Here is a 25,400-nt window from a genome sequence, read left to right as displayed (position 1 = left end):
TCTGTATCATCCTGGATCCCCACAGGCCTGAGCTCCCTGCAGGATATGGGGGAAGCTTGATCCCAAAGCACAGTCTTGCCCAAAGTCTCCTGGCAGAGAGACCCAGCCCCCACTGGCTAAGGACCTTGACCTTTGCTCCAGATACACCCTGGCACCCCTGAGGCTCAGACCCACTTTTCCTTTGAGTTTATGGAAGGGAATATCCTCTACTAGCTTGAGGGATTTGCAGCAAGCCACTTAATAAACACCTTGAGTATGACTTCAGAGCTCCCGGGGTTGTGATCAGGGCTCTGCGGGAGTTTCCAGGAGAGTTTCCAGGACGTCAAACAGCTGATGGAAAGGAAGGTGTTGGGGGAAGGGGACAAGAGGATTTCATTTCTGCTGGGCTTCAGGCTTCGTGAAGAAAATGCTGTTGGTGCCTGCCCTGCTGACCCCCAGGTGAAAGGTCACTTTGCAGGAATGCCTGGGGGAAATTTGGGATTCCGAGAAGTTTGGAATTCTGGGAAAGGGGATTTCTGTGTACCTGAGGGTCCATCTGATAACTTTTCATAATCTCACATGTGTCCTCTACAGACCCCAGGGCTGCTTTCCTGCCATAGTCATTAGAGTGTGAGAACAAACTCAGGTTGTTTTGGTCGCAGGCTATTTCAGGGCCCCGACCGTCCTGTGAAATCGGCCTTTCCAGGGTCCCGATCTGAGTTAATTCCCTGTTCTGGGAGCTCCTGTCCTGCCTGGTCTCCACCACGCCAGCCACAGGTAAAGGTCCACCGCATTAAGTTGTATGGGGATTGTTTTAGGAGCTTGAACTTTGACTCCTTGACTTGATTGTGAGCTCACTGAGGCCAGGGATAATATCTGATTTGGGGGGTATCTTTCCCAGCACTTGTCAAAGGTGTGGTGTAGACTTTGGGGGTACTCGGTGTGAAGCACAAGGTTGAGCGGGATTTTGAGGAAGCCGGAGCTACTCCCTGTATGTTGCTGCCTGGGCTAAATAAATCCTTGCTCCCCTACGTGCATGGACTGCGAGAGCTGGATGGAACTCTAAAGAGATGGGATAGGATCGCCTATGTTGCAAAGGAGAAAATCCAGGCCCTGGAAGGTTTGTCAAGGGTGGGGGGGGGGGGGCACACGTGGCCGAGCAGGAAGCAGGGATCCCTCTGGTTGATGGCAGGCTCTAGCTGGGTGAGTTTCAGTTCAGTGGGTTTTTCTAGGTTTTTGGTAGAAATCAGGTTAAGGACTGATTCAGAGTAGGAGGTGGGGGATGTTCTAGAAAGGAGACTTCGAGAACTTCGCCTAGATGGCAGGGGGCACCCGAATGGAGAGGCTGAGCTCCCCAGGTAGCCAGCCAGGAGCAACCCCCCCCCCCCCCCCCCCCCGCCCCAGTCGTGGCCCTGGCCCTGGCCGAGGTGGGAGGAGAGAGTTCGAGAGTTCTGAGACTCCTTCTGCTCGGCCACGGGGCTGTGATTTTTGAGATCTGGCAGCCAGGTGCCCTATCTGCCGGGCTGCCACCCTGGCTGCCAAAGGGGGGGCCCATGAACCCCACTCTCCCTCCTGGAAGCCAGCCCTTCTGGCACGCTGGGCTGCAGGCAATTGTTCCCTCCTTTGTTTCTCTGAAACCATTAGAAGGGCCTCTGGGTTGGGAGCCTGGGTTACTAAGAGCTTTCCTCTGGCCAGACCTTATCAGGGCTTGAGAAGCCTCCCGGCAAAGTTTTCCCTGGATCTCTGGCTTGGAGGGAGGGCGGGAGGGAGAGTGGGCGGAGGGAAGAGGGGGGCTCAGGAGCCTCACACAAAGCCACCCCTCTGCGCCCTGGAGAACCCCAGTGCTGGACAGCATCCTCTGTGGGCCTTTGCTTTAGAAAAGCAGCAGGAGCGATGGTCTCCCCTGAGCCTGCGCTCCATGCCAAGGATGTCACATCCATTATCTTATGTACCCCACGACTCTAGCATTACCCCCACTTTACAGAGGGGTAGAGCAAGCCTCAGAGAGGGTGGCACACACCCTGGCTCCCACCGCGGGGAGGGGGGGAACTGGCCCCTATGTGCCCAATTGCACTGCCCCGTGGACGTGCAGAAACTGAGTGGCCTGCGGGCCAGATGGGGGGGTGGGGGGCGTTGGTCGTGCTGTGTGATTGTCTTTCTAAGCTCACCCTCCCAGCACCGTGTCCAAGACTCAGTTCCTTTGGGCCTTTTAAATGTTATTAAAATATAAATTCCCCTAGGAGGAGTAATACCTGACTTAAGTGGCTGTCACTGACTGCGCCCAGCCTGCAGATAACGAGACCCGCGGATAATGAGACTCAGCTGAGGAGAGGTTGCAGAGGAGGAAAGTGAGGCAGCAGTGGGGGCTGGTGAGCCAGACATCCCGGGGGATGGCCGTTGTTCTGTGTACCTGTCCGCCCTGGCTGCCCTGCTGTCCTGACCACTGACCACCCTCCCTCCCCTCGCCCCTAAATAAAATGAGGCCCTAGCTAAGTTCAAAAAGCATTTCCCCTTGAGTGCTAGGCCCAAGGCTCATGCACCAAGCATGCAGGGATGAACCCACGCAGCCCTCTTGTCAAGGGATCACCATCCAGTGGGGCAGACAGGCTGCCCAGAACACACACTGCAGGGATGTGGCACAGGGGGGCTGGTGTGCACAGAGCTTTGGAGCCCGGGGCACAGAGCAGGGAGGCCAGGCAGGGTCTCTGGAGGGAGAGATCGTAGCTGTCTCCAAGGATGAGAAGGCAGAGGCAGGTGGAGGGAAGGGCATTCTGGGGAGAGGGAACAGCATGAACCACACCATGGAGGGGGGCGCAGGAGTTGGGTGTGGCTGGGTAGGTAAGGTAGGGAGTGGTGAGTCAATGCTGGAGGGGCAGGTGGGAGCGGGTGCTGGGGCTTTGGCTGCACCTTGGGGAGGCACAAGGTGCCCTGGCAGGGTTTTAACAGAGTGATACGATCTGACTTGCCCTTTAGGGGGTCTGCTCCAACCCGACCTACAGGCAGAGAGTGAGTGGACATCCCAAAGCCCCCGTGCTGCCAGGTGGGGGCAGGGGTTTCGGGCCCCCAGCCCGGATCCCCTGCTGGTATCTCCCTGCTCCTAGGAGTGAGCACAGCCGGTGCAGCCCCCACCCCCCAGGGAGATACCCCCTCGGTGGCATTCCTGGTACTGGGCTTTCCACCTGCCTGGGGCTACCAGAAAGGCTGGTCCTGGGAGTTGAGAAAACAGAAGCAGGGCCCAGAGGGCCATAGGTCTCCTGCTGGGAAGATGGGGTTGTGGCGTGGAGAGAAGACCAGTGCAGGGGGCTTCTGGCAGCTTGAGCCTCAACCCCAGCTCTGATGCTGGGTGACCTTGGCTCAGTCATTTCCCCCTCTGGTTGGGACTTTTTTTTTTCTTTGCATTATTTTTATTAAACTTAGACAAATGTTACATCTTTTCATTGTACATTTTGCTTTTTTCCTCTCAGTATTATATATTGTGATCTATGTAACTATACGTCAAATTTGTACCTTCTTCCTAAATACTGTATTCCTATCATAGCAATTACACGGTCTTAATCTATCCTTCTACTGATGAAAATGTAGTATGTATGTCCAATTTAGTGTCATACAAACCTCAAGGCAGTGGTGAACATAGAGATGTGTATCTGTGTGCCCACAGGTGCATGCCTCTGAAGGCAATACACCAAAATAGAAGTGACTGTTTCATATTTGTGTTCTCAGAGTGATCCTGTTACTCTAAAGTAATAAATCTAGTTTATTTTCATCGTAGTTTTAGACATTTGCTTTTTATGTTCTGATCTTCAGTCTTGCTAGATTTTATTTTTGTATATTGTGTAAAATAGAGACTTATCATTTTTTGTTCATATGACTCTTCCATTTACTAAATAGGCCATTCTAGCTATCTTAGGATAAAATCACCTGGTCCAAGGCTGGGTGCGGGAGGAGCTTACGGATATACTTACTCCCCGTTGCTGCCCAGCCTCAGACCCTGCCCCATTCGCCTCCCTCTGAGCCACATCCTCTAGGGCGTGCACACACATGTGCCCCTGTGCACACGCGTGTGCACACACACTCCGGACTGCCAAGGTCGTGAAAAGCTAACAAAACTTGGGGGTTGAGGATCAGAGTTTGAGTCCTGGCTCTAACACAACTTGCCCCGTGACTTTGAGCAAGTGGCTGAGCCGGTCCAAAACTTTGTGCTTATTCCCTCTCATTCCCTATAAACACCAGCCCTTCCCGCACCAGGAACTCTATCAGTCAGCCTTTACTGCATCTTTTCCATACAGCCTCCTCCAGCCAGAGAGCCCTTCTCTGATGAACATTCTATTCACTTTTTATTGGTGACCCAGGGTGAGGTGGGGTATAGTATTAACTGGGATAGGGCACAAGAGAACCTTCTGGAGGGATGGGAGTCAGGTGATTGTTAGCATGTGTAAAAATTTTTCAAGCTGAACACTTAAGACCTGTGCACTATGGGCATGTTGAATGTGTTTTAGTATATTAATATTAAACTATGAATATTTTATTTTTTATACAAAACAATTATTGACTTATTATATTGACTTGTTAATAATATAGTATTAATATTTAATATATTTGATTTTTTAAAGCAAGTGGGAAAAAGATCCTTCCCAGCTTTCTAGTTCAAGCTTCATTTCCCTCCATCCGTTCATATATTCATTCCTTCGACAAATATTTGTGCTCCGGGCAACCCAGGCATGCAGAGGCGCGTTACTGCTGTGGGAGCTCAGAGGTGCAGAGCCCTCAGTCGCCCCACATTGTCATGACTGGTGGCTCTCAAGGCTGGTACACATCCCCTGGGGAAGTTTAAATAGTTGCCCCCAGGACCAGCTTCGTGGGATTGTGACCTGTGTGATGCTTGATGTTCTGCGGATACTATCTTGAAATTCTTTATAATTTTTGATCAAGGGCCTCTACAGATGATGTAGTTGGTCCTCTCTGCCCCCTTCAGCCAGAACCATAGAATCAGATTCTCTGGGAAGTAGAGTCCAGGCATGAAGATCTCTTTAAAGCTGAATTTCCTTCTGGAGTCATGTCCGGGGCCAGCCCTCATCCTCCAGATAGCTGGCTGAAGCAGAAGCTGGCACCTGGCTCTCTAGACACTTGTAACTGAGTCGGAATGATAAGACCTCACACGTGAGGGTGTCACAGGAGCAGGTCCCAGGTGGCAGTGGAGACGGCGATCCGTGAGGAAGCTCGGGGAGGCAGGGGGGATCCTCGTGGGGTAGGAATGGTCAAGGAAGGCTTCAGGGAGGAGGTGGCTCATTCGCCATCCTGAAAATGGTGAGAGCAAAGAATGAGAGAGGGGAAGAGGCAGCATTTAGGAGAGGGAAGGACTCATCTCAGGGAAGGGAGCAAGCAGGCTAACCGTGGTGTGCGGTGTGACTGAGTGGAGGGAGTTGTGGTTGGGAAGCCGGAGTGGGGCGGGATTGGGAAGCACAGGAAATGACAGCCTGAGAAGTCAAAATCCGGTTGGCAATGGGGAGCCGATGAATGTTCTTGGCCCAAGAGTAATGTGCTCTGTGAACGACAATGAATAAACAAAAAGAGGGTGTGGGGGTACCAGGGCGGGGGGCTGGCCCGCTAAATTGCCAGGGTTTCCAGCCAGAGCTGTGGTCCACCTGCCCTTGGAGGCTCTGCACCCCCTCCCTGTAGGAGGTGCCTGTCTGTGCAGGAACCCCGTGTCCCCTCCCCTGTGGTCCTGGGCAGCAGTGACTGACGCATCCCCAAGAACAACAGACACCGAACAGGCCCTGTGCTCCCATTTCTAGGAACGGCAAGCGGTAGGTGGGAGGGCCGGGGGGTGCCTCTGATAAAAAGCGGGGCTGTACTCTCCCACTCCTACCGGGTTCCCCCCCCCCCAGTGGGCCACCCCCCCCCCCCAGGAAGGCAGCTGTCCCTGCCATCCCGTATTTCCCATGGCCTGGGGGACACTGCGGGGGGCGGGGGGTAGGTGAGGGTCCTGCCGGAGTCACAGGAGCCCCCATTTCTGAGTAGCCAGCAGCAGAGCAAATGCAGATCTGTTTGTTTCTCAGCCTCCTGAAATATGTATGCAGGAAGATGAGAAAGGGGTTCTGTTTATTGAACGCATCCTCCAGGGAAGAAGCCACAGGGAACGGGCTGCTTCCCGTGTCTGAGAGCCAATGAGCAGAGAAGGAATTTCTTTGGATTTAAAGCCAGCCAGAGCCTGTGTGCTTGCAGAAGGAAGCGGGGGAGATAGGATTTCTGGAGGGGACCGAAAACCCTCTCAACCCCCTGCCTCCAGTCCCAGGAAAGCCTTTCGGCACAGGCTTTCCTAGTGACTCCAAATAATAACTGAAATCTCAGCCTAGCTCTGTTCTGGGCTCTGCCTCTACTGTGCTGTGTGACCTTGGGCAAGTTACTTGACTTCTCTGGGTCTTTGTTTCCAGCTCTGAAAAGAGAGAGGTATCAGTCCAGTTCTGTCTGTCTCTTGCCAGTGTTTGGAGAGTCAGGGGGGCTGTGGGATGGGGAACAGTGGAGGGGGAGGAAGGGGTGCAGGGAGCATTATACCACGCAGAAGTCCCCGCTGTGCAGTGCTCGAGGCCAGAGAACTGACCGGAGGCAGGACTGGATGGCCAGCCAGCCGGCAGCCTCAGCTGCGGCCTGCGGGGTCAGGCCAGAGGGAAGGCTCCCAGGCCCGAGGCCCCCCCCCAGGACCCCTTCCCTCCTTCCTCCTCCAGCTGAGTCCTGCTGCATGTGTCCCTGAGAACTCGGGCAGGATTTCCTCCCAGGAAGGGGACACGGCTGTCCGGTTTAGACCCCCCGGGAGTCGCAGGCACCAAGGAGCACAGCTGCGGGGCTGGCCTTGTCTTCAGATGTGAAAGTCTGCGCTCTGGGCCCCGAGCGTCCCGGCAGGCCACGCTGCGCCCCGTCCTGTTTGGCCTCTGGGGCAGGGCTGCAGAGGCTTCTCCGGGGGCCAAGGTTCGGTTCCCAGCGACATCACTGGCTCGCTGTTCCCGGATCCACGGTGGGCCTTGTAAGAGGTGAAGGTCAATAACGGTGTGAGTGTCAGAAGCACCTGAGTCCTGATCCAGGAAGCACCAGATCCAAGCCAGGCACTGCTCAGAGAGGGGACAGGGGTCCCCCACCATTGAGGAAGCTGAGTTCTGCCTGGGAGGCTGACACTGATACTGAAACGTGATTGGGGCAGCACCGATCGCAGGTCCTGAAGGCGGGGGGCGTGAGAGACACTGGACGAGGCCCGCAGGAGGAGGTGATGTTCAAGTCTGACGTGTAGGGTAAGCAGGATTCGGAAAGGTGCCGAGCAGGGCATGTGGTGCGAGTGGAGACAAGGACAGTGGTGCTGCTGGGGTATCCAGAGCTTTGGGGTGGCCCAGAGAGGATCAAGTGTGGGGGGTAGGGGCTGGGAGCTGGGGCGGGGGCCACGGGAGGAGCCAGAGAAGTGCAGATTGAGGCTGGGGCCAGTAGCGGATCAGCCAGTCCAGAGCTTTTCATAGAGAAGATGATGGAGTCAATAGATCCCATGATGATAAATATTCATCAAGCACATACTCCGCCGGCCACCGTTCTAGGTGACAGGGCACAGCAACATCGCTGAACAAAAGATCCCCCCTGCCCTCAAGGGACTGGCTCTGGAGGCTCAGGAGACAGGAGAGAAGAGAAATACATAAATATTAGGATGTCAGGGTGTCACGGGGTGGTAAAGGCTGTTGAGACAAATGCATAGGGGTGCCTGGGTGGCTCAGCGGTTGAGCGTCTGCCTTTGGCTCAGGGTGTGATCCCGGGGTCCTGGGATCAAGTCCCACATTGGGCTCCCAGCATGGAGGCTGCTTCTCCCTCTCCTCTGTCTCTGTGTCTCTCATGAATAAATAAATTAAATCTTTAAAAGAAAAAGAAAAGGAAAAGTGCATTGGGGCTGGTGGTGGGGCAATAGGCGAGCAAAGGGCCGGGCTATTTTAGATAAGGTGGCTCTGGAAGGGGGTTGTGGAGGCCCAGAGTGGAATGAGGGGAGGGATGGAGCCACGTGGAGTCTGGGAAGCCCTTGCGGGCCGAGAGCAGCAAGCTCAAGTCTCCGAGTGGGGGAGGCCGCCTGTCCCTGAAGGCACAGCGAGAGGCCCTGGTCCAGGGCAGTGTGAGGGCAGAGGGTCAGAAAGGAGGCTGAGTCCTCCTCCTTCCCACAGGCTGGCACCTGCTTTCTGCTCGCTACTGTTTGTTGACTGACTGCTTGAGAACGACGGCTCAGAGCAGTGGGGAGAGGAGGCAGAAGAGACTGGAGGTCGAGCGCCCAGCAGCCACGTTGAGCTGATGAGGCGCTGACCCAGGGCAGAAGCTGGGGCACAGGGAAGAGGATTCTCCAGGCCCGGTGACTGGGTGGGAGGAGAGGCAGATGGCAGCCAGGTATTCCCGGAGCTGGATCCACAGATCCGTGGGGCATTACCACACCCCTCGCCGCAACCAGTCACCTGAGCCAGCCCAGCCCCTGGCCGGTACCCGTGGAGCAAAACCAGAGCTTCCCACCCCACTTGTCCTTTTGAGGATGCTCCAAACTGGGCTGCGTGCTCCCGTAGGGCCGGCTGGGCTCGGCAGAAGTCCTCGGGGGCGGCCTCCCCCGCCAGCCTCACCTGGCATCCAACCTCATTAGTATTTTGAGCAGAAGCATATTTATTTTTTCCTGCGGGGAATTGGTGCCCTGCTCATTTCAAATGGAGTAAAACCAAAGAGCAATTAAGAAGAGGCCCAGCCTTCTCGGGTCAAGGAGAAGAAGGGAGGAGGGAAGTGATGTTGCTACGTTGCAGGCTGCTGGGCACCCACCTCTGTTCCGGGTTGGCCAGGGTTTGGGTGGCCAGGAGGGAGATGCTGTAGGATTTGAATTCGCCAGTAACAAAATACTAATGATCAACGTTTACCTGGCGCGGAGCGTGTGCCAGGGACTATGCTAACTGTTCTACACGCATCTCATTCTTTCAACAGCCTGTGAGGAAAGAGGGTGGGTGGCACGGGGTGTGTTGTGTCCATTTTATGATTGAGAAAACTGAGGCTCAGAGAGTTAAGTAGCGTGTCCCGGGTCCCACAGCTGGTAAGCTGGTGGAGCCAGGGTCCTAGCCCATGCCCGATGCACTGTGGAGCCCATGCCCTTTAGCTACCTGGCCATTTTTGAAATGTCCCTCAAAAGTATTGCATTTAACCCATAGCTTCCCTCTAATTTCTGTTGCCCTCTCATCAAGGGGGAAAATGGGCCAAACAAATAAAAAGCTCTCGCTGGGCTGGCACACGGAGGCTTTAGTGGAGTTATTGAGGCGCACAGGACAGAGAGGGGGCTCAGCCAACCTCTGGTCCAGGCTATGGGGCTGGCCCTGCCCCTCTCCCTGGGGTCTGCAGTTACACCCATTGCTCTTGGTGGGCCGGGGGGCAGCAGGCCTGTCAGGGGCCATCCTGGTGGTTGGGGCAGGAGGCCTGAGCCGGCCAGGTGGAAACGGTGAGGGCTGTCGAGGAAACAGGACACGGGCTGATGTTTTGGAGGCAAGGGGTCTGGTGGGGACATGTAAGAGAAAGCAGTCAGTGGGGCACTGGGGTTCCTGGGGCACAAAGGAGGGGCTGGCTCCGGTCAGCGGCCGTGTCCCAGATCCAAGCCCCCCTCAACCGAACCATCTACCTTTTCCACAGGCTTGGCTCTGAGAGCATTTCCAACTTTCAGAAAATCAGCTCCCCCAGAGGCTGAAGCTCAGGAGGAGAGGGTTGACGGCTGGCCAGAATTGGGGTGTCCTGGCTCCCGGGCCCCTGAGCTGGGTTGCTGGCCAGAGAGGGGGCTGGGGGCGGGGGCTGGGTGGGGGGAGAGAGAGAACAAACAGGAAGTTTTGCCATCTCTGCTGCTCTGTCTTGCAGGGTCAGTGATTTTGCTAATAGCAACCTCCTGGAAAAAATTGATCCCATTTTCTCAGGATAGGAAGCCTGCTTTCTAAAAAAGTCTGGACCTCAGAGAAGCCAGGGGAAGGCAAGTCCCTGGCAAGTGTCCCCCCCCCCCCCGTTTCACACACCCCCTCTGCCCCGCCCAGCCCACCAGATGCGGGGGGGCCTCTCTGCCTTCTCTCCCCAACTCCTTACTTCCCACTCGTGGCTCTGCAGCCAACCTTAGCCCTCCCTGCTCCCTTCCTCTCTCTATGCCGGGCTCTTCTCTGGGCAGCAAGGGGCTCATCCGTCACCTGGTCTGTGTCTGGGGCGCTGGGGGTTTGGTGCAGAAACCTTGCCAGGAAAAAGCGCCCATTCTGCCTGGAAATTCTGGAAGTCTCGCAAGGGTGATGCTGCTTGAGGGAAGCTGGGGGTCGGGAGCTAGGGGGACACGAGCTGGGCTGCCCTGCTCTGAGCCTGTCCTGGCTTTAGGCCTAAACTGGCCTGGGCTGCCCCGGATTAGGGGAGGGGGCAGGAAGGAAGGCCTACCAGCCTGTGCACCTGGAGTCCGTTGTCACCTGGGCAGCAATATTCTTTGGCTTCCCCCTGCCCAGGCCACTTCGCTAGATGTTCAAAGCCTTCCCTCTCCGACCACGTTTACCTCCATGGCTCCTGCCCACACCCCGCCCTCTAGCCACACTGGTGTGCTTGCTGCCCCCAGATTCAACGTGTGCTTTTCAAGAGGCCTCCTGCCCCCTGCTTTCAGGGTCCAGCCAAAATGCCACCTCCTCCACGGAGCCTCCTCTGATCTCTCCTCAAGTCCCAACTCTGTCCTTCTCCTGTCACTACTGTGCTAGGAGGGTTATAGCTGAAGATGCCCTACCTCCCCTGCCAGAGGGCAAGCCCCGCGTCCTGAGTGGGAGGGAGCGTGCGATGCCACGGATCCCGTGATGCATTTCTCGTGCCTGGCCCCGTATATGTTCGAGTAGAGATGTTTGAATGACGTATTTGTCTTTTGCACGGACAGAAGAAGCTATTCTGTGCCTGCAGCATGGTTTCAGCCATGTGAGATGCATTTGTCGGCAAATCTATCAAAGGGTGCAGGATAGAGCTCCCCAGCCCTGACCCTGGAAGGGCCTGGGACAGATATAGGGAGCCTATTCTTCTTTCTCCCGCTCCCCCCCCCCCAACACTGCTATCGGCTGTGCTGCCCTTGAAGAATTCTAAAGGGGGGGAAGTGTTCCCCAGTGCCTCCCAGACCTCCCGCCCAAGAGAGGCGGTGGCCTGGTGACCTCCTAACAGCAGTGGGCTCTGCTGGGGCTCTCCCGTCCCCTGGGCGGCTGCCATATGCTCTCCGGACGTCCGGGTCTCATTATGCTCCAGCTCAAAAATTCATCTTGGCTAATTGTGCTCGAGGCCTGAGTGAATTCAGGAACTCTCACCCAGCCTCTGTGGGCCCGGAGTTTCCATGGCAACGAGGGAGGTGTTCTAATGAACTGCATCCTTGGAGACGGGCTAGGGGGACCCTTGCCTGTCCCTCCGCATAGACTGTTGGTGCTGCTGGACTGGGGGCCCCCCTCCACACGGGGCCTGGGGCTGGGAAGAGGGGATGCGGGCAACCTCAGCAGACCGCCCCCCCCCGGGGCGGGGGATCCACAATCCACCCCAACACTGTGCCGCAAGGGATAAAAGACACCTGATGATCTCAATCTCAGCCTCATTGCAGGTCAGGGAGTTTCCCTTCCTCCACAAACAACTAAACAAATACCCTTTCATCTATAACACGCACATACTCCAAATTCCATTGCTTTGAGTGCCATCTCTCTGTGGAAGTTGCCCTCCTCCTTGAAGGTCTGGCTCAAATGCCACCTCCTCCAGGAAGCCCTCCTGGAATCTCTCTTTCTCCCAGCCCCCTTTGCCACTGTGCTTGGTCTGTGCTTCACGATTGTTGTTCAGCGCAGTTGCCCAGAAGTGGACTTTGCCAAGTGTACACCAGGTTCATTGCATACCAGGTAACAAGCTCCTCCAAGATAGGTAACTCCCTGCCTACCTCTCCGGAGCCTCAGATGTGGTGGCCTCATAGGGCTCAGAAGGAGAAAAGGGGTCTTTGCTAGAAGCCTCTCTCGGCACTCGGTCCTACCCTAAGGCCCAGGCCTGGGAGCTTCTCTGTCGGTGTGGCCCCCAGGGCCTCTGGAGACTCTCTTCCTCCCACGACTGCATGATGACCAGGAGATAGCTCTCTGTCTTTCCCATCCCTGAGGAAGAAGGGATGCCCAGGCTTTTGGGGGAAAGAGTGGGAACGAAAAAGAGACTAGAAGAAATGAAGGCAGCAAGCGGGGGCAGCCCTGGCCCAGGGCCCAGCCTCCTGGCTGCTGGGCCCTTCAGCCCTGCGCCTGGTCCCCCACAGGGGAAGACGAATGTGGGAGGAGGGTCGGGGGTGGGGGGAAGAGAGATGCAAACCCAGCGATTTCTCCACATCCACCGCACTTCCTTCTCATCTGTCCTGCTGACTCTTGGTCTCCAGAAGTGACCTGGAGACAGAGGAATGAGAGGGGAGGAGGCCGCCTGTCTGGCTTTTAATTAAAAGAGACAGGATACCTCCCAGCCAGCCTTTTGGGCAGTGACACCCTGCAATGTGTGTGTCTCCCTTAAGGGATGGGGTGGTGGGCGAGTTTCTGGGTGTGTGAACGGCTGACAGAGAGGAGAGATTTGAAAAGCCATCCAGAAAGTGGAGTCGTCTTCTTGCTCCCCCATGCCCTCTCCCCTTTAAGGCCACCAACTGTCCTTGAGCACCTGCTGTGTGCCAAGCTCTGGGCCGGGCCCTGGGGATGCAGTGATGGATGAGATGCCTCCCTGGCCACCAGGGCAGCGGGGAGGGCGGGAAGGGTGTTGGGACCCACGTGTCACTGGGCCTTCCTTCACCCGACATCCCCCGAGTGCTGCCTTTTTGTAAGCACTGAGGATAAAGTGAGGGACCTGGCAGCTTGACGGTCAAGGACAGGTGCAAGGAAGTGCAGGGTGTGGGGCCTGATGCTCACAGCGCTGGGTGAGGAACCCAAGGCAGAGGGAAGTACAAGGAGGCCTGGGGCAGGAGCAGCTAACATAGTCGAGGGGAATCGGAAGGCTCGCCTGAGGAAGTGGCCCTGGAGCAGAAACCCAAAGGAGGAGGAGGATTTGACCAAGTTAGGAAACGTGGCCAAGAGAGAGGAAACTAGCATGTGCAAAGGTCCGGAGAAGAGCAACAGACTCCGTGGGCCAGGAAGAAGCTGAGTGCATTCCGGGCTTCCATGTGCTGTGCCGGGTGCAGGCCGAAGAGGGGGCCTCCAGTATCCAATGTGCAAGGACCACAGACTTGTTCCTGAGGGCAGAGGAGGGGGCTGTTTACTGGCTTTACACAGGGGAATGACACTGGATTTAGGTTTAAAAGGGTCACTCTAGTGTGTATTCTTTTGTGATGAAAAAATTAAAAGATTCCCAGGGGTTTTTTTTTCATATTTTATTTATTTATTCATGAGAGATACAGAGAGAGGCAGAGACACAGGCAGAGGGAGAAGCAGGCTCCATGCAGGGAGCCCGATGTGGGACTCGATCCCAGGACCCGGGGACCACGCCCTGAGCTGAAGGTGGGCGCTCAACCCACCTCAGCCACCCAGGAGTCCCAGATTCCCAATTTTTCATGGAGGATCACTCTTGGTGCCATGAAAGGAAGCTAGCGAGAGGCAAGGAGGGTATCACAGCGATTGGGATATTTGGCCCACGTTAGGGTCTGACTCTGACACACGCATACTTTACGTAGACGTTTTCATTCACCTTGATACAGACATTTCAGGCCACTAAAGAGAAAGAGGAGCACAAGGGCTCTCTCTGGTTTTCTAACATGTGTCTTCAACTCCTGTCTGTCTCTGTTGTGTCCCCAAGTTAAACAGGATCCAGTGATCATCTCCATGGTTCCCGGGGCTCTTATTGTCCTGGTTGGTGAGGGTCCCGTAGTTTGCCTGCTTTGGGGCGTCTCCTCTTTTATTGCCCCTTGTGGGGGAAGGATGGTAGCTGTGAGTCTCATAGCTCTCCACCCCAGTGAAGGGAAGTTCAGCGAGATAAGCAAAGCCCACTTTCTTCCCCACTAAGAACACAAAGAAGTAATTCCTTCCTTTCTTTCTTTTTTAAAAAGATTTTATTTATTTATTCATGAGAGACACAGAGAGAGAAAGTCAGAGACGCAGGCAGAGGGAGAAGCAGGCTCCTCAAGGGGAGCCCAATGTGGGACTCGATCCCAGGACCCGGGATCACACCCTGAGCCGAAGGCCAGATGCTCAACCACTGAGCCACCCAGGTGTCTTGAAGTAATTCCATTCTGCTCTTCTGATAGAAGTATTTCATGGAAGCAGATCTGTTTTGTGGGCAAAGAGGGACTGCTTGTACGAGTCATGCACACACACATAGTTATTTCTCTTGTTGGGATTTTATTTTAGAGGAGGGGGCACAGAGCTTTGCAACCCCTTGCTTGGAAACAGCTGTCCCATGGGATTAACACCTGTTTCCCCCTGAGCAGGAAGATGCTAGAGAGCCCCCTGCCCAGTTTGGGTTTGGGAGGGCAGGTGACAGATATCAGGTGGCCTGGGCTTAGGGAGAGAGTAGCCAGGTCGGCTGCTTTCAGATACAGAATTGTCCCTGTCCTGTGCACTCATGCACCATCAAAGTCCCAGGCCTGGCAAGTGCCCGGCTTCTAGCAGGTGACTGGTTTACTAAACTAGGTGCTGGGTGGCTGAGTGGCTGACCAAAGCAATGACTGAGTTGAATGAATGAATGGGAAGATAGCACAGAGGAGGGGATGTTGGCCTGGAACCTCTAAGTAATCATGATCCAGTAGACACAAGGATGCTAAGGCGAGGCATGGTGACAGAAGGGCCTTCATGGAGGATGAACCACGGGGACAGTGCGAGGTCACCCAGTAGATGCCAGCAGTCTGCATCTCCCAGAGCAGAGCCAGGTGCACCCGGTGTCTTGAAGTGGTTGTCCCCCGCCTCCCTCCCCATTCATATGTTGAAGCCTTAACCCCCAGTGGTGACTGTATTTGGAGATGGGGTCTTTGAGGAGATGATTCAGATTGAACCAGGGAAGAAAGGTGGAGCCTTAATCCTGTAGGACTGAAGTCCTTATGAAGAGAAGCAAGAGACACAGGAGTGTGCGGTACGCAGAGGAAAAGCCATGTGAGCACCAGGAAAGGGAGGGCTCCCCGGAAACCAATCCTGCCAGCACCTTGATCTCATTGGAACTGTGGGGGGGGTTAAGGCAGCCAGCCTGTGGTGCCCTGTCACGGCAGCCCTAGCAGAGGAGCGCACATGGAGATGCTGGAACTCAGCTAGGAGGTCAAGGTGGACAGAGCATGGGGGGGGGGGGGGGGGCAGGAATTCAGAAGGGCAGCTGGTCTCCTTCGGAGACTCATTCTAGAACGTGCACAACCCTGGAGATTCTGAACAAGAGGCTGGCTGTGGGGTCAGACTGGTGGGGCCCAGATCCCGGCCTCTTCCACCCTCCAGCTATGAGGTCCAGGATGGGTTTTAAACCTTCAGTTTCCCCATCTGTAAATGGGGATAGTAAGAGTAGTCACTTCGGTCACCCCCTTGTACAAGTAGCATCGTGAGCATCAAGTTTCCTCACCTACAAAAAGAGTGAACACAGAGCTGGGTGCACAGTAAGCTCCCCCCTCCCCCCCCGGAAACATACCCGCCCCTCTTCATCTCCACTGTGTTTGCTGGCCCACGATGTCACTTAGATGTCCCCTCTGTCACACGAATTCCAGGGGCTTCAGCCATTGCTCAGAATGTGTTGAGACCTACTTGGGAGCACCTTTCAACACCAGCTTCTAAGTAAGGTCAGGAAATCATTTGGAGCTTCGTGGCCAGCCTCCCCGCAACCCCCCCCCCCAAACCGTCATCCCCACCTTGAAAAGACCAAGCTTGTGTCTACATAACTCCGCTTATGGCTAAGGAGAGGAACCCTATTAGTGAGGGGCAAAGCTATGCCCTCACTGAGGCCATCCCTAGCCAGTCCTAAGTGGGATTTCACTCCGGGAATTTAAAAAGTAATTTTTTGGTGTCTGTTTAAAGAAAAAAACAAACAAACTAGTGTTGATTTGCTCTCCACGATGTGGTTAGAATATGTGCATGTCCTTCCCAGGGGGCTACTCCCCGGAAGGCCAGCTCTCTGTTTGTATCAGGCCTAACTTAAAACAACCATTTCACTTCTGTGTAAATCCAGTGAGTTCTTTGTGCTAGCATCCCAACAATCAGAGGTCCTGGGAACCTGTGCAAAAGTGAGATTGTAGGTGCCTTCATTATATTTGGTTATATGTCTTTCGCCTTTCTCTGTTATTTATTATCTTGATCGTTTGGAGAAAATTAAGCAAACTTTTAAGAAGCCTTCTAAAAAAGAAAGAAACTCCAAACTTCCAGCTGCCCCGGGTTGTCCTCGGTCCTGTGGCAGTGTGTTCCAACGCTGTAGGAGCCGTTATCAAGGACACATAAAAGTAAAGGAGTATCAGCCTTTTGCAAAGCAGTTTGGCAACATGCATCACAAGCCACAAAAATGTCCATATCCTGTGACCTAGTAGTAATCCCGCTTCTGGGAATCTGTCCAAAAGAAATAATCCAAAGGCGCAGAAAGGCTCTATGCATCAAAATGCTCATCATGGCATTATTTATAACAACAAAAGATGGGAAGCAAAATAAAGGCCTCGCAATATGAGACTGGCTAAGTAAATTAGGCAGCATTTATTCAATAGAACATTTTGCAGCCGTTAAAAATTCTAATACCAAAATGATATGGCAATGTGGAAAAATGTTCATGCTGAGTGAAAAGGAAAGGATGCGGAGTTTTTCTGCACACCGTGATTATCGCTGTGTAAAACCAAATGGAGGGAAAGTGGACAGGACCTAGAGATGGGCCGGGGGAGAAGGGATGGGGGATTCACAGATGCTCTGAGGTTTGAGGGTTAATCCGCTCGGTGGATGGAAGTCCCACTTACTGGGAGTCACGGTGGCCAAAGAGGAGCAGGCAGGGGTGGGGAGAGGATCAGTAATCTGTGCCCACGTGTTAAGCCAAGCATGCATGGGAAAATCCAAATGGATGGGATGAACGCTCAGGAATGAGGCCCAGGCCCAGGGTGGAAATTGCAGAGCCGTCAGCTTGTAGATGGTGTGAGATCCCCGAGTGTGGATGACCCGAGGCAGGGCAGTGGGTTTCAGCCATGACACAGCACCAACGGAGGTCCCTCCGGGCGTTGAATCAGAATCCCTGGGTAGATCGTATCAGTGTTTGTTCAGAGCTCCCAGGTAACCCAGGGATGGGGGCAGCTGGGTCAAGGTGAGAGAAGGGGGTGGCTGGGCTTGAACCTTGCTGAGATTAAGGACAGGAAAAGCCCCCAGAGGTGACTGAGGAGGTGTGGCCAAGAGAACGTCAAGGAGGGGGAATGGTCATCCTTACCAACTAGCACCCAACTACAAGAGTTTTGAGCTGCTTCTGGGTGGAAGAGGCCATGTGGAAAGTGCGGTTTGGATACAGAAACGTTGAACTGATGGGGATGTTTTGCTAGCTCATGGGTATAGCAGGGCAGAGTATTTGAAACTGGGACAGACAGAAAAATCTGGAACATAACTTAGCACAGAGTTGCATATGCCCCAGTATCTCTGGTCAGCGTCTGATGGCTCCAGATAGGGGCTGGTTTCTTGAGCAGAGCGGTGGGCATGGAAGACATTTTTGGCATCCCCTGGAGCTGCTGGCACAGGACTGGCACTTTGTAGGTGTTTGATACAGTCTTCATTAAATCTGGATGATTTAGAGCCGAGGAAAGGGTGTCCCATACTGGGGAGGCGGGGGGACACTACAAAAAGGAGCCTTCTCTCATGTTCTGAGTGTCTTCCGGCTTTCTCTCTGGCTCACCAGGATAAAGACAGACATTGGGGTCAGTCTTTTGGAGTCGATGGAGGGGTTAGCAAGGAGTCTCATGGGTTCTGTGGTCAGACAATCATGGGTTCTGTGGGTCAGACGCAGCACAAAGACAATAGCTTGTCCCTCTTCCACAATGTCTGGGGTCCTAGGTAGGATAATGCAAATTATGAGGGGTGACTTGAAAAGCTAAGGGGCTTGAATCATCTGGAAGTTTCTTCGCTCCCTTGTCTGGTGCCTAAACTAAGGTGACGTGACTGACGGCAGGCTCATCTGGGACTGGGGGCTGGAGCATCTATACGTGACAGCGCTGTGCGGCTTGGGCTTCCTCATGACATGGTGGCCTAGAGTAGTCAGATTTTTTTTTTTTTTTTTAACATCATGACTTGTTTGCTGGAATACAGCAAGCATTCCAGCAAACAAGATAGAAGAGGCACGGCTTCTTATGACCTAGTGTCACTTCCACACCTGGATTCAAGGGGACCGGACATGGACCGGACATGGAACCTCCGAGTCTTCTTTAAAGTGGTACTTCTAAAAATAAATAAATAAATAAATAAAATAAAGTGGTACTTCTCTGGCTCTCTTGAAGATGGGTCAGACTAAATCTCTAGGAATGGGCACCATCCCGTGTTCATGTGGCTGGCTTTTCTGAAAGCCCACAGCCTTTATCATCTTCCAGTCAAAAGTCAGGCTCTGCCTCTGGGCAAACCTCTCCTCTCTCTGCAGCCACCCCCAAACCTGGTGGCCTCCCCAGGGGTGCCTGCGGGTCCAGAGCCAGAAGCCAGAAGCTGTCCTGTGACCTGAGCTGTGCAGTCCCCAGGGTCGGTCTCCTATGGCAGCTACCACAGCCAGACCCCAGTGGTGGTGGTCACAGTCTCCAGGCCTCTTGGGGAAATAGCCAGCAAGGCCGGCTCTCCGTCCCCATGCTCTGCTCCCCTGGCCGGGCCAATCCGAGCAGGCTGACCTTCTTGCTGGCAGGGAGCCTAGCTCTCTCCACCTTCTCAGGTGTGTGTGCGTGTGCACATGGCGGGGCGCACTTCCGGTTTTCAAGGATTTGGAAGGGAATGAATTTTTGGAGAATGACATGAAGACCCAAGTCAGAGAAATGCCCCCCAACTTCTTCCCCCTTCCTTCTAGCCTAGAGAGGAACCACCCCCCTGAACCAGAACCCCAAACCCTGAGTAGTTGGGGCCTCCAGGCTTCGTTCTCTACCCCTCCCCTGCCAGACTCCTGGTGGCCCTTTCTCAGGAGTGAGGGGGCTGCAGAAGGGGACTTGGAGTTCTTCCTCTTGTCATCATCATCATCGCCATCGTTACTCGCCACCTCCTGGGTGCACAATTCCAGCCCCCCCCCCCCCCCATCCATTCAAGTGTTGCAGCAGTATTTACTAAAGCTGCGGGAGCAAGAAGTCCAGTCCAGCTGTCCTCAGGTGGCAGCAGTGGAAAGGGCCGAGGGCATGGGTGCTAGCACAGTGCGCCTGGGGAGCAGGGAAGGGGTCACAGACGAGCAGTGTTGACCTGTGCCCTTAGAGGGCAGGGGGTGGGGGGGCGCAGGGGCTGGGATGTGGTCCCAGCAGATGGGGAACGGAGAGGGGGAGGAAGCTATGGGTGACTGGAGTGACCTGAATGTGGGGCCAGGTCCAGGGTGCAGGCACCCTGCAGAGGCACATTTGCTCCATGGAGAGAATTAGCCCTCACCCGCCAGCATTCCGCTCTTGAGCCTTTCCTAGCAGAGGGGAAGAGGGTTTGGTGACCTGGCTCACACGCACTGGGCGGTAGGAATGGGCTTTCATCCCTCTCCTGGCGGGGGTCTATGTTTAAGGAGGCACTGGCTGTGTGAGCTCCGGGATGAGGGGATCCCCACAGTGAGCATCTAGTAGGTGGTAATAGGCATCTGAACCATCGTGGGGTCAATGGAAAGAAGTGTGTGCGGAGTCGGGGAGTATCCAGGGCTCCAGCTTCTCCCGGCTGCTGGCCGCCCCCAGCTCCTTCCCATGCCTGGCCTAACACTCAGGTGCTGCTGGCCCTTGGCCTCGTCACTCCCATTCTTTACCGGGAGCGTCCTGTGTGACTTAACCAAAGGTCTAAGAGCTACCGGTAGAAGGCTGCTGCTCGAGCTGCCCTGGGGTGAGCTGGGGTCAGTTGGTGAGGACGTGGGATTGAGAGCCGCTTTGCACTGCACGCGGTGTGGATGGGCCTTCTGGGCCTCATCACTGGCTGTGATGGCAGACGGGATGGAATGGGGCGGGGGAGCCCAGAGATCCCACTCGGTACACTGGCTTGACCTGGAATCCACATGAGTCATCCACATTGGCCCCCTAGCCCATCCCCGTGGGGCCCCATCATTGTGCAACCAGCCTCTCCCCTCCACCCACCAGTTTTCTTAGTGGAAACCCGGCCAGAGACTCAGGCACAGAGAGAAAATCGGATGTGGTGATTATTCATTCCATTTGTTAGTCAAAATTAACTAGGTGGCTATTTACTGAGCACCCCCTACAAGGTGAGCCTTGGAGATATGTCAGAAATGGACCTTGTCCTCAGGAAGCCAGCTGCACTCAGTAAATGTAAACGGGTAGAGACCAGAAGAGGAGCTAGGGCCCCGCAGGAAAGCATATGGTCTCCAGTCGCTGAGCCACTCCCTGACCCCGCGGGGCATGAGCTGGAGGCAGGCTCAGATCCTGGGTGCACCCCTTCACTGCCTACCCTAGATTTGACATCCCAGACCAGTCGCTGCCTGACCCCGTCTTCCCAGGCTTGTCCCCTGCCCTGATCTCCAGACGCCCTGTTCCAGCAACAAGCTCCCTGCTCGTTCCCAAATGGCCCATGAACTTCACCCGCTGTCCACTCATGCCTTTGCTCCTCTACGCCAAATGCCACCCCTCCCTTGCCCCTGGTTCTGTATTCCGAATCTGGAATCTGAGTTAAGCTTCAGGCAGATTCCCATGCCCACTTTTCCTCGAATCCTTCCCCATCTTTCTATTGGAATTAATCAGTCATTGTCCCGCCTCCTGCCCAGCATGGCAGTTAGTTGTCCAGCTCAGGCACTTACTGGATTGTGAGCAAAAGTAGTGCTTTTTTTTTTTTTTTAAGAGGGAAGATGAGATATAGTGGGTTAACCTGAGTTAGGCTCTCAACTCAACTACTTACTAACTTATGTCCTTGTGCAGATGACCTAATAAGCCTGAAACTCAGTTCTGTTGTCTGTAGAATGGGGACAGTATAGTACCTGCCTCCTAGGATTGTCACTAATGATCGGGGCAGCTTGGTGCCTGATGAGTTATTGTATGTTCTGTAGGTGTGTCCCCCCTCCCATTCTGCTTTGCAGTCCTTTGGTCCTAATGCTGTGCCTTGCATAGATAATATGTTCAGTAATCGTTTGATGAATAAAATGAGTGGCTTGAGCCCAGAAAAAAACCCCAAAGCATATACAGTCAGCTAATTTTTGATAAGGACGCCAAGAATGTACACAGTGGGAAAGACAGTCTCTTCAGTGGTGTTGGGAAAACTGGGTATCCACATGCCAAACAATGAAATTGGACCCTTATCTTGAAGCACACATAAAAATCAACTCAAAATGGATTTAAAGACTTAAATGTAAGACATGAAACTGTAAACATCCTGGAAAAAATAAAGAAGAGGGAGAAAGCTCCTTTACGTTGGCCTTGGGAGTGATGTTTTTGGATATGACACCAAAGCTCAGACAACCAAAGCAAAAATAAACAATTGGGATTACATCAAACTAAAAAATCCTGCAAAGCAAAGGAAACCATCTACAAAATGAAAAGGCAGTCTACAGACTGGGAGAAAAAACTTTCGAACCATATATCTGATAAGAGGTTAGTGTGCAAAAATATACAAGGGACTCATACAACTCAATAGCAAAAAGACAAACAGCCTCATTTTAAAAATTGAGCAAAGAATTTGAAGAGACGTCTTTTCCAAGAGCAATCTACAAATGGCCAACAGGTACATGAAAAGGTGCTCACCATGACTCATCATCAGAGGAATGCAAATCAGAACCATAATGAGATATCACCTCACACCTGTTCAGATGGCTAGTGTCAGATAATAAAATAAAAGATAACAAAACAAAACAAAAAAGATAACATGTGTTGGCTTGGATGGAGAGAAGAGGAAACACTCGGGCATGTTGGTGGGAATGTAAATGGGTCCAGCCACTATGAAAAATAGCATGGAAGTTCCTCAAAAAACTAAAAATAGAAATCCCATATGATCCAGCAATTCCTCTTCTGGGTATACAGCCAAAGGAAATGAAGTCAGTACTTTGAATAGATATCTGCACCCCCATGTTCACATCACTATATACAATAGCCAAGATATGGAAGCCACCTAAGTTTCCAGCAGGGGTGAAGGGATACAGAAATTGTGACATGTTTGATATGTGTGTGCATGTGTGTGTGTGTATGGAACCAGACCAAGACTCCACCTTAAAGAAGGAGATACTGCCATTTGTGACAACACAGATGAACCTGGAGGGCCTTGCACTATGTGAAATAAGCCAGGCACAGGATGAAAAAAAAAATGCATGATCTCACTTACATGTAGAGTCTAAAGAGCCAAATTCATAAAGGCAGAGAGTGGAATAGTGGTTACGACGGGTAGGGATGGGATGGGGTGGGGGGCGGGTAATGGGGAGATGTTGGTCAAAGGGTCCAAAGTGGCAGTTCTATGGGATGAATAAGTCTAGAGATAGCATGGTGACTATAGTTAATCATATTGTATTAAAACCTGGAAATTTGCTAAGAGTAGATTTCAGGTGCTCTCCCCATATGCGAGAGTGCACACACACACATGCACACACACGGTAACTGTAGAAAGATGTTAATTAGCTTGTCTTTGGTGACCATTTCACTACACATACACACTCACACACACAAAATCATTATGTTGCACACCTTAAATATATACAACTATTATTTAAAAATAAAATAATTTTCTTTAATGAGCTACTTGATTGAGTTGCATCTGTTTCGGAACCATAAGATGTCCAAGTCAGAAGGGACCTTAAAGATCACTTGGGTTCTGCTCTCCATTCATATTTCCTGAAACTGACCACTGGAGAGCACATGATGATGTACTGAAGGTCACTTTAAAGAGTCGCAATGTGAATCTTAGTCTCCTGGTCCTCGTCCAAGACTCTGACCATTCCTGACATTTGGCTGGTCCCTTGGGGCCACTGAGCATGGGCACTACCAGGAGACATCCCGAGAGAGATGTGGATCCTTTGTTATAATCCTGCATCTTCATGCTCCTCTGCTCTTCCCCGCCCCACCCTTTTGTCCTACTCATCCAAATACCTCTAGGAGGTTTGGCACAACATCCAAAGATGGTAGAGACCCGGCTTTCCCTGGCTCTGCAGGGATGCAGGTTTGCTCTAGCTTGCTGATTCCTCTGGGAAAACTTGTGCCCTTTGCTTTGGTCTCACATCCCTTCTTCATTTTCCTTTATGTCCCCTCCTCACATACATCTCCCTTACTTGCCCATCCCTCCCTATCCCTTTGCCCCCTCCCAAAGCACCCTGTGCCTTTAAGTTCTGTTGAAAGAAACCTGGCCTCAGGCTAATCCTATGTCCATCTTCTATACCCGAGAGTACGTCTCTCCCAGAGTCCCATTTCTCAGGGAACTTTTCATTTTCTTTATTCAAATGGCTCATCACCTTGCAGAGTATGATACTCTACTCCCCAGTAGAAGGATTCCAGCTCCTATGAGGCAGCTTTGGGAGGCCAACGTGGCATCAGGCTAGACCAGAATGTTCACATCTAGAAACAGAGTGTCAGAGTGAAAATGGACTTTAGACCATCCTGTCCCTTGACTCCAACAGAGATACCAACCAACACCCAGACATGTCAGGTAGCACCTTTCATTCGACACCCTGGAAGGGGCCAAGGAAAAACCCCGAGAGGGGGCACAAAAGAAGCATTTTGCACAAGGCTTTGTTTGTGTTGGCAAAAAAATTGGGAAATATTCCACGTACATCCATGAACATTTCATGAACAACCACCAAGCTAAACCAACTGTGGTTCTTCAACACAAGGATATGCACCCCAGGCACTGAGTACGACTCGTGGGAACAGTCTCTGTGTAGACGTGTGTGTGCTCACCATGGTTCTATCTGTTCCACTGTATTCATTTCTACATTGACTTTTAAAATTATAATATCTTTTTTAGATTATACAAGTGACATTTGCTCATTCTGGAAATTTGGAAAATCAGAACACCGTAAAGATGGAAATAAAATATCACCCTTTAGCCTACTCTCTCAGGGTACTACCCTTTGTATTTTAGGCCTTCTCCTTTCACTTAGATTTTTTTTTTCCTCTGAGTGAATGTGAGCTTATCCTACCCTGTGCATTTATTATTATGATATTGTATCGAGAGCATCCCTCCATGGTATTATTTACACCATATTTCATTGATTATAATTTTTTTTACATTTTGTGATCCCTGAAATTGCAATTGTATTTTTAATTGATAGCATGTTGCAGTTAATGACTTCATTTTTTTTTTCCTCTGAAGAATATAAAGTAATGGTCAGTCCTAGAAGTGGTTGATTTAGATTTGATGAAATGTGGTATATCCTTTTTATGTTTGTGGAACAGTCTATCCTATAAACATACTTGATTTTTTTTAAGATTTTTTATTTATCATTTGAGAGAGAGCAAAAGAGAGCATGAGCAGGAGGGGAGGGGCAGAGGAAGAGGGAGGAGCAGACCTCCCCCCCCCCACCGCCCACCCCCCCGCCAAGCACGGACCCCGATGTGGGGCTCGATCCCAGGTCATGAGATCATGACCTGAGCCGAATGCAGACACTTAATGGACTGAGCCACCCAGGCGCCCCAACATAGTTGATTTTATCAACCTCTTATTATTGGACATTTAGGTGGGTCCAATTTTCGACTTTTAAGAAATATCCAAAATGTGAAATGCATCCCATTGATCGTTGTTTATTGGGGTGGATTCTTAAGAATAGATACAGTGAGACAAAATGAATGAAGATTTTAAAGGCTCTTGATGTCTTTTCCATATACATGTTGACAAGGACCAAAAGTGAATATAGAAGGGGAAAGATGGGCATTGAATTTAGCAAGTTCTTATTTTCTATGCAGTTCTTTGTGTGCAGACATCGAAATGATGATCGTAAGGCCAAATCAGCAGTAACTCCACTTATTTATGGGGGTAGTGTGCAAGGAGGAGGAAGAGAGAATGGGAGAGAACCTAGGAGACTGAGAAATGCCCAGCACTGCAGGGAAGCCCTCAAATCCTGGAATGGATGATGGAGGAGGGAGTGCTCTGATCTGAGGTCTGGGGTGGGCAGGAGAGCTGTGGGGATGAGGGGAGGTCGTTTGGTCGGATTTTGCATACTGCTAATTTCTGGGAGCCAGGCTCTCCCACTAGCTGGAGCACAACATCTAGAAAGCCCATTAATGGAGTGGGGCCAGGAAACCCGGGTTCCAGCCGTGACCTGCTGGTAACTTGCTCTCTAGCTGCTGACCTTGAACACACATGACTTGTTTCCCCCTCCATAAATGAGGGAGTGGGATTGGATGATTCAGGGATTCCTCCAGT

The 25,400-nt window shown here is 52.6% G+C and overlaps 1 protein-coding gene across 3 annotated transcripts in view; it reads left to right on the top strand.

Annotated features, from left to right (window-relative positions):
• Positions 1-25,400, top strand: part of CORO2B (coronin 2B) — a 130,117-nt gene that overhangs the window by 9,308 nt on the left and 95,409 nt on the right. Inside the window, exon 1 of one of the 3 annotated variants that reach the window (XM_041744222.1) lies at positions 642-756. The exons of the other annotated variants lie outside the window; for them this stretch is intronic. The gene's annotated coding sequence lies outside the window, so the exon portion shown is untranslated. Of the gene's footprint in view, positions 1-641; positions 757-25,400 lie in introns of those variants that run through there. 3 annotated transcript variants of the gene reach the window in all.

This window comes from Vulpes lagopus, chromosome 2 (assembly GCF_018345385.1).
Source record: "Vulpes lagopus strain Blue_001 chromosome 2, ASM1834538v1, whole genome shotgun sequence".
In the NCBI taxonomy this organism is placed as follows: domain Eukaryota; kingdom Metazoa; phylum Chordata; class Mammalia; order Carnivora; family Canidae; genus Vulpes; species Vulpes lagopus.
This window is presented reverse-complemented; position numbering and strand designations above follow the sequence as displayed.